The 9,389-nt window shown below is 39.8% G+C and overlaps 1 protein-coding gene across 3 annotated transcripts in view; it reads right to left on the reverse strand.

The window, feature by feature from the left end:
- The window catches only part of LOC139991137 (uncharacterized), a 57,751-nt gene extending 48,985 nt beyond the window's left edge, over positions 1-8,766 (reverse strand). Inside the window, exons 1-2 of one of the 3 annotated variants that reach the window (XM_072010994.1) lie at positions 8,587-8,766; positions 7,058-7,323 (exon numbers count right to left, since the gene is read on the reverse strand). The gene's annotated coding sequence lies outside the window, so the exon portion shown is untranslated. Of the gene's footprint in view, positions 1-7,057; positions 8,394-8,586 lie in introns of those variants that run through there. The other 2 variants (XM_072010996.1, XM_072010993.1) reach the window with 2 other exon arrangements.
- Between the last annotated feature and the right edge of the window lie 623 nt (positions 8,767-9,389).

The following is a 9,389-nucleotide window of genomic DNA, read 5'->3' on the forward strand; positions in this document are numbered from 1 at the left end:
ACCTACTTTTCTTGCGATATATCTACGTGCATACATTTATATGGCGGTATATAGCGAGTAAATTGTGGCGATTAATATTGTAACGTAAAATGAAATTTCAGATTTCAACTTTAGCGACGTAGCATTTAGAAAATATAGGAAGCTCTTGAAATTCAGCGTGTCAGTATTTGTGCAAGAATAAAAACTATAATTAATGGAAGAGCATCGCGCTGTATTTTCTGCACGTCATCGCCGCATCATTCGTATTACGAGCTGTACAAAAAACACGAGACCTAGATTTTGTTACATTCAATTATCATATTTATTGTAACCGTATAATCTATTTCATAATGAATTAAGTGGATTTTATAATCCAATGCATCGTATTTTCAGCGCGTCAAGCCCAATATACACGTTCAACGTCTTTTATTCTAAAGTAGAGATTACTAATTAGTGATACAGCACACTGATATACATTGAAAAAGTTACCCTCTTTTTCTCGTAATTGAGACGTATCGAATAAATCGCGATAACTAATATCTCCGTGCGTTTCAAAATTTTAATTTTTGGGTCAACGAAGTAGAAACTACACATAACGTAAACAAGTTTTCAATTTGAAGCCGTATTTCAAAGATTACCAGCCAACTGGATACCTTTTAGAGCTACTATCCGCGGCACAACAAGTGCTTTATCATGTTCGTCGATACAATTCCAGGCGTTTTTCACGCGCCGTCGGTCGTTCCTCGAAGGCTAATTAGCCGGACCACGTTAACGACCGAACGCTAATCGAGACGCGAGAAAGCGCCCGTGCGAATTAGCCGCGTTAAACGACCGACGTTTCGCGAATTCGCGTTCGATCTGCCGATTTTGGGTCAAATACTACAAGCATTATCTCGGAGATATAGAGGACAAATCTTTTGTGGTCCAGCGACCGTGACGATGAAATGGTTTAACGGCCTCTTCCGAACCGCAACAGAAATAATATAATAAGTAGAAGAGAGAAAGGGGTCGATGGAAACGCAGAGAGAATTTTTTGCCAACTCATACTACCCATTATGTGTCTCTATTTCAATCTGAGTGACAAATAAGCCGTGAACGTTTATGCAAATTAATATATCTATGAACTACGTATGTACATTTGCCAAATGAACGGTTTAGTCGTGTATCGTTAAAATAACGATAAAGTTTCAAAATATTTTATACGACACATAGGTACGATACGAAGATAACAATTTTCTATGGTAAGTGGCCAAATAATTTCGTGAGCCAATACACATTAAACGACGAAGATGCAACAATATAATTTATATAATATAATTTATATATTGTTCGTTTGTTCCATATCGCCTGGCAAAGAACGATGCTTGAAACTAGAGCGAAATGGTTAATGGTTGGCTGATCAGTAGCGCTCGATTCGAGAACAAAGTCGACCGTATTGTGGTCGACCTGGCTGCTGGCTCCCGGATGAAATTAACACCTGCGACTTTCGATGATAGCGAACTCGGATCGCTCGAGCGCGATATCCAAGGCAAGCGGCGCGATTTAATCGGGACACCTGGATGGATCGTCCGTTCGTTTTCGCTTCCATCGACACCGTACCAAACGGAACGATATCACCGGTCTTTCTCTATCGCGTGGAACAAAAGGATTTCTCGGTGACTAGGTGAAAACCTGCCAGGATAGTATCACGAACCAGATCGATATCATGCCTTGAATTCATAGCATATCCTATGGATTCACGAAATCCTTTCTCCAAGTTATTGTCTTTGGATCGGTATATAGTAAAGATGTTTGACCTATAGTGATTCTACCTGGCCTAATTATGGACAAAATTCTATAACAAATTAGATGGAGAATGAAATAACAGTTTTTTCACTATATGCTATGATTTCAATTTATAGAAAGAGAAAAATAAAAAATAAGTTCTGTTTGATTTATTAATTTATTTAACGATTGTCTATTTAGTTTTAAACAGTTCTTCGCTTATATGCGAATATTTCATTCCTTTCCGAATGATTCTGGTTAAATTACTTACGATATCGTAATATGTACAAGCCATTTATAGGCGTACGACGCTACTAAATTAACTAAACTTCCAACAATACGTTTCACGAAATGTAACACCGGTAACGAGAGAAACGCGGATAACCGTTTCATTTTCACTTCGTCGTCGCTATGCTTTCGAAGTTCTGTTCTCCATCTGCCTTGAGTGGAACAAAAGGATTTCTCGGTGAAACGTAGCGAAGGGGATCGATCGATATCTACATAGCTTGGAAACCTCATAACGCCACATGACTTTACAGTTCTAGACTGGCACGCGTTCTCCAGATATACCTGCTTGTCCTTTAACCTGTAGCTACAAAAACCGTATCCTCGTTCTCGTACCTAATTCGTTTAACGGTGATTCTACTGAATTTTATTCGAAGTGAAAGTGGAAGCTCGCCGTGAAAACTCGGTCGACCAGATAACCCGTGGGACATAGTCGTTAGACAATCAGAAAATAGGGTATCTCTGTTAGCGAAGAAACTCGTGACGAATCGATATAAATCTCCATAGATAGAATCGTTCTCATTCGGGATGCAACGATTGCACTCCGTGCTTTCGAGGAGCAAAGTCATCGTAAGCAATGAAACGACAAGTAGGCGACTGGAACGAGATGAAAGACTGTCTAACCCACTTAAAGAAACACAGACCAGGCAAGAAACGGACGAAAATAAACATCGCACGCGCGTAAAATCGTCATTCGACTCTGTTCCAGCTACTGATTAAACGTCTACAGCGATTACGACAATGACCGAGGTTCGTTCCATCGAACGAGACGCAAGAAGAAGAATCGTAAGTGCAGCACGAAGTGGGTCGATTCGATTTTCAGAAGGAGCGCGGCCACTTGGTCGTGTGGCACTTTCACTGATTAGCTCTACGCTACTGTTCAAACGCATCGTCCTACCGTCTTCGAGCCATCTGGCCAGCCAGATGATGGCTTTTACAGTTAATCACGGTAACACAGGCACTTTCTCGGTGAGATATTTTTGGATGCCATTTGAATATTCGTTAGAGTATATTTTATTAAGTCATTGGCACGCACAATGCGTGCTGCCAAACCGGTCTGGCACATCGTGGCTATTTCTTATTCGATTTCGATCTTATTCGATTCTTACGGTGGCTAGAAAAAGTATTTGCACATATTCTTGGTTTCCAACTGAACGTTCTTTCGTCAGATATTTCGATCTATTCTTCCATTGTCAGACAATTCTTTACGTTTGAGAAAAAACGTTATTAATTTTTCGTTCGAATCTTAAGCGTAAAATTTAAAATATTCAAAGTCGTTTCAATCCTTTGAAATAAAAGTGAGATTGAGATATGAAAATTCGAGAAGACGGAGAAGATGTCTGAAATGGAAGCGTTATTTATTCAAGGAAGATCGAGTTGAAGCACGAATTACGAGAATAGAGTAGGGCAACGACTCGTTTCCAGATAATGGATTGCTTGTTTTTGACGCGTGTTTCTTTGTTTCGCGACGGAGATACCTTATTACATAGTCTCGGCTATTTGAAACGACTTAAAAAAAAAAAAAAAAGAAAAGAAAACTAGTCTAGACGAGTTCTTCTCTCGTCTAGGTTGGTTCATGAAACGTCAAAGATTTTATGTCAACGAATTAGATACGCTGTGATAGATACACCAATAACGATAGGGTAAACTACGCAAGATCGGACTAGCTTGCAAGAAAGAAGAGATTCTGATAAGTTTTACGAAAATAATTCTACGATCCCGTCATCGTAAGGACGATATTCGCGAGTTCCCTCAATTTCGCTTCTCTCTTCGACAGCTCTTCCAACGAATTGCTTTCTAACGACGCTGGTCAATTTCGATACGCATGCTTTCGTGTCGAATCGAGTCGAATGCATCTTTACAGCCAAACGATTTCTAACTCGACTTTAAACTCAAATATACCAACTATGTTTTCCCTTGACAATCGTTTGTTCGATTTTCTAACGACGCGGCGTCATGTCGTCGACTCTTTCGAACTGAATCGAATGAAACGATAGAAACAGGTGTCCACACATGTACACATGGTTTCTGTTCCACGAGACACGAGAGCACGATGTTCCGACGCCGGCTGGGAGAAAGTAAAAGGGACAATAGATATTCATTGTACGCGTTAGAAGGCGGCGGGTTACACGATCTCGCGCGATTTATTGCCCTGTACCACGGTGCTTTTCCGTTCCGACCTTCTCCATCCTCGTTCCTTCGCCATTCAGAACGACGAACGTTGCAACAGCATTGAAATTTAACAACTAACATGATATAAAATCTTTGTACGGAGAATCCAAGAAATAGAAATTTATGTTCATCGTCGTCATTCGTGATTCATAAATGAAACTCGAATAATATATTTAATGAATATTCATGGACGTCGCATTTCTCATCTTTTATAGAAAATCAATTTTAAGATTCAATATATGTATCATCAATCAATTCCACATTAAAGCTATCTTTTCATTTGATTTTGAGGATAAATATACGCTACGATTACGAACATTGAAAAATAGAAAATAGCCGTAAGAAGTTTATGAATTAATAAATCATTATTTTTTTGATACATTGAACGATCCTTTTCAAACCGCTTAAAGAGTTACTGAATTTCATCTATGGATCAATGTACATACGACGATGAACCATGTTTACGTCATTCAGAGTCATGTGAAATTTTATTGTCACACGAATCACCATCGAAGTAATTTATTGGTACCGTATGTCTTCCGAGGACGTCGCTTTATAGACTCTTGATTACTTCCGGTGATACATTCGTTCGCGAGCGACTAGTCCGCGTCGATTACGCGGCTCGATTTTATCGTGATATATTTATTTGCGTTTCCGATCTGTTCGCCAACCGGTTTGTCCAACAATGTATAACGAGAATACGACCACGTAGCCAGCTGACGATTTATATAATAAAACCGATCGATCTGAATGAATCACGGACTCTATTTTTGTTTTCCATCTTGATTTATGCTGTATATTGACGGAGTGGTTTTTAGAAAATTTATGGAGATGGATAAGTGGTTTGAAAAACAAAACTGACGTTAATCACATTATGCTAGTCGATTTATATTCGATAGATCACAATTATCCAAACACTAGAATATCTATTTATTTATTTACTTATCTACTAAATCACAGGCTCTAGCTCGATGGTACAAAGAAGAAGAGGAGTTACAACAATGAATAATGGCTGTACAACAAAGAAAACAAGAAAAAGATATAAATATATAAAAAGGAAGACGGTCAGAGGAAGTTAAATTATGATAACACGTCAGACATTAAATAATTGCAATTTTCATTGCACTGCTGCGTCGTCTGGACTTATAGTAAGATCCAGAGAACAGATAGATTTGTTCGGAGATACTACTCGAATAGTTGCATAATTTGACGACAGGGTCACTAAATCTAAGATCACTCGAAGGGAAGTCAACCCGGAAGACCAAAAAATCATTGAAGCTAACATCAAGTAACTCAACAAGTCGAAATAACAGATTTTAAATAAATCGAAAATTTCAAAAAAAAAAAAAAAAAAAAAGAGAAAAAAGAGAAAAATTCAACTAGAATCCTAATTCGAATTCTTAATATAGAAATCAAAGTCGAAGACTCTATCAGAGTTACTAACTCAATGAAAACATCTGTGTTCGAAGAACAGGCAAGCTAATTATGCACGATCTGTCCGATTTCCATTAGCGAGGGCTTCACGAGGCTCGTCAGACCTTCATTTTTGTTATTCGGAAGGCGTGACTGATTCACAGGAATTAAGTCACTTTCGTTTTAACCTGCCTGAGCGGAATACCAACGATAAAGTGGTAATTCGTGTTATAACAGCCACCCTACTTGGGTTCGTGTTAAACACGTCGCAGAAAATTGCTGAGAATTCACGAACCTGACGCACGATATTTCTTCGTTTCCCAACAAGAGTGGTCGGATTCGGCAGCCAAGTAGGTCGTACGTCTGCTTTTAAAAGCATCCTCTAAGAACGCTGCTAATAAACGTTCTAATTGCGCGATCGTTAATGTATCTCGCGAAAAAAAATTTACGAGCTTCGTGGTTCGCGTTTATTATTTTTTCTCACGATTTCTATCCGCTGTCGAAGAGAATTGAAATGTACAGAGAGATGCTGTACGGAAGAAACAATATTATTCAGGCGGGAATTCGATAAACTCGCCGACGAGAATTTTTTTTCAGATTCACGAAGTCAATGAGCATGAAAGCTAGCTGGAGCAGCTGTCGGTTCGAGGAAAATTTTCCTAGTAAAAGATCGGTAACCTAGTTCGCGACATTCCGCGATGTCTCCGTGTTATTATGCGTTCCTCGCGGAATGTTTTTGCCCACGCAAGAAAGTATCTACATAAGAAACAGTGATCGACAGATGTTCCAACAAGCTTCGTAAAAACGAAGAATCTCCAACCTGGATTACAATCGCGTTCCGTGTCTGTTAGTCACCGCAAGTTTCTTGTGAAAAACTTTCGTGTATATTAAATATCAACATAGAAAAGAAAATTCTGAGAACAAGCTGAAACGTTATGTCGAGTGTCGGAACATGACGCAGAGAATTACAAAATATTAGGTCATTCTCTAAGTAGTATCATTTACGTGTAACTTGTACAAGATATGTAATTTCGAAACTTTAAAAAATTAACTTTACCGTGTATGAAGATCAAAGGAGGAAAACATAGTGTGTAAATAAATATTCGTCAATTTTAACGTCGCTTTGTAATCGAACAGAAGAATTTTCACGTGACACGATGGAAAATGAAAATAACCTGTTAGGCCTAAAGATGTTACTCTTTCAAGAATATTTGGTAAGTTGCCGGAATTTCGTGAAAACAAAGGTACGATTATTAAAACATCCAGTATGTTTAACATCTCTATAAATATTACGAGAATTTTCAAAGGGATAATACGCACATGTCTAACTTCAAAATCAAATACAAGGAATAATCTTACTGGTGGTAAAATCCAATTAAGATCAAATAGGAGACAATGTTACGAAATGGTCGTCTAATAAAATAAAAAAAAAAGCCAAACTCACCGATTTGAAGCAGCTCTCACGTTCTGCGAAGCGGAGCATTCACCCTTTCTTCATTCTTCATCCATTCCTCTGGATCCAGGATCCTCGACAAAAACCTCTGGTCCCCGCGAGAACCCAGACACTGGATCTTCTTTGATCACGATCACATGTGCCACTGAACTCCGAGGAACCACCCCGTGTGTCTGTTCTTCTGGTCGAAAGGTGAAATCCAGTCGAATCCAGTCTGACTGGATGACTGGACGCCTCTTGGATGATTCACCTGTTGACTTTTCCACGGAAATCGATTCACCGTTTACGATCTCGAAGAAGAGAAGAAGAAAGAGAGAGAGAGATATATATATAGAGAGAGAGAAAGAAAGAGAAAGAGAAATTGAGACACGTTTCGACTACTGTTCCTAAACGACGTTCAATTAGTATCGGATCGATCACGATCGATCGTTCCCTTCGTGTAAATCCGAACGGTCGATCATCCACGATCGCAGTCACGTTTCACGGCTAGATCCTCAGGTTGAATGGGAGTTCGATCGATATCAGACTCCGTTGATCGGTCGGTTGATCGCGATCCACGGAGGTAGAGGCCACGTCGGGCTCCACGTGCACGCGGTTCGACTACCGGTCGGGCTTTGAGGATCGGCTGATTGCGTCCAGCGTGGACGAGGAACTCGTGGTAGAGAGTAGGGAGCCGCGTGCCTGCAGAAACCACGTGCCGTCTCCCGCCAGGAATACCGGCTTTGATTTCCAATCTCGCTCGTGTCTTTTAATAAGAGGCTATTATCGAATCAAATATTTCGAACTCCATTGTCCTTGTGTCTTCTTTGTAAAAATTATCTTACTAAATCAAATTTCTATAAATGTGTCCAATCTTGTCCTTAGTGTCTGATTTAACGAACCAGTATTACTAAATCAAATTCACGAAACTCTATTGTCTCCTTTAGAACAATGTTCGTGTGCGTGGTTACGAAATGTTTGAAACAAGGTTGAGAGCGATTGTCGTAGTTAGACAATGCTTTAAAATGGTCTATCAAGATATGGTAGATCGGAATAAATTATGAAAATTGTTACAGGCACGAGTGACACGTGCGATCAACACGGCGCGGCGCGCGAACCAACACTACGAGCGACGACCACCCGAGGTTTAACAATCGCATCGACACCGATGTCGCATCGAGGACAGACGAAACGAAACGTAAACAGCCGACAGCGGCACAGGCCTGAACGATCGAAAGGAAAATCCATCGCGGTTAATTTCTTCGACTAGGAAAACAACGCGCGATTGGAGTTATTCGTACGACCTGTTTTGACGATTCGACCTAACGTAACGATAAGGGAGGACGAAACGTTGGTTTATCGAAGTACACGGTTGTTCGAAATACCTTTTGTACATATCGAACGGGGAGAACAGGGACAAAGAATGGAGGAAGAGAGAGGCGGAGAAAGGGTGAGGCAGGGAGGCCGTTATACGACGCAAAGAGAAGATCGTAGATATATTTACGTATGTAAGGTATACGTATATGTACGTAACTGCCTACCAGTACGGTCCCTCTCGCCTTTGGGCGAAGTGGGTCGACCTCTTGGAGAACAGTCGAGGCCGACGGCCTCCTCTCGCGCTACCTGTCTCGTCCGAACGTCTAGTCCTGTGTCTCCTCCCTCTGTGGACATCGCTGCAAGCTATCGTTAGAAGGATCGTCTCGATACTCACGTCCCTAGGATATTACCTTGCCTGTGAGATTGTATAAGATTGGTTAAATGAGAATGGAATTCGATGGTATCTATAGTGGCTCACGAAAGTATTTGAATATTTACCGTAGGAGATTATATTCACATTGTTATGTAAAATATTTGGAATTTTCATTAGCACTGTAACGAAACACGGCTGTCACGATTTTATCGATCAAATTTGAAAGCAATTTGAAGATTATAGAAATTACAAGATGTTTATTTCAAGTACGTTTCATAAAAATTAGTAAACAGCATAAATATAGAAATTGCAGGATATCGCAAATATATATTTAACAAAAATTAATACACAGGATGGCTGATCTTAAGTATACAGTAAGCGTTGCATATAGTTCCACTGAATATCCAGGTTTATTAATATAATATGATTATTAGCCTAAAACCTAGTCCCATTAGGTAGACTATTATTATAGTAAGATCGTTCGACATAACTGTTGTAATTCATGACATTACTGGTATAGTCGTTCTTATTGTGAAATCGAGTGAGGTAAAAGGAACACGAAGCGCGCGAGCACGATGATAGCAAGCCAAGAGAAGAAGATGGAAAGGATAGGAAAACGAAACCTCGCCTCTCCGCGGCCAAGGATCATTAATA

Source organism: Bombus fervidus, chromosome 9 (genome assembly GCF_041682495.2).
Source record: "Bombus fervidus isolate BK054 chromosome 9, iyBomFerv1, whole genome shotgun sequence".
NCBI lineage: Eukaryota > Metazoa > Arthropoda > Insecta > Hymenoptera > Apidae > Bombus > Bombus fervidus.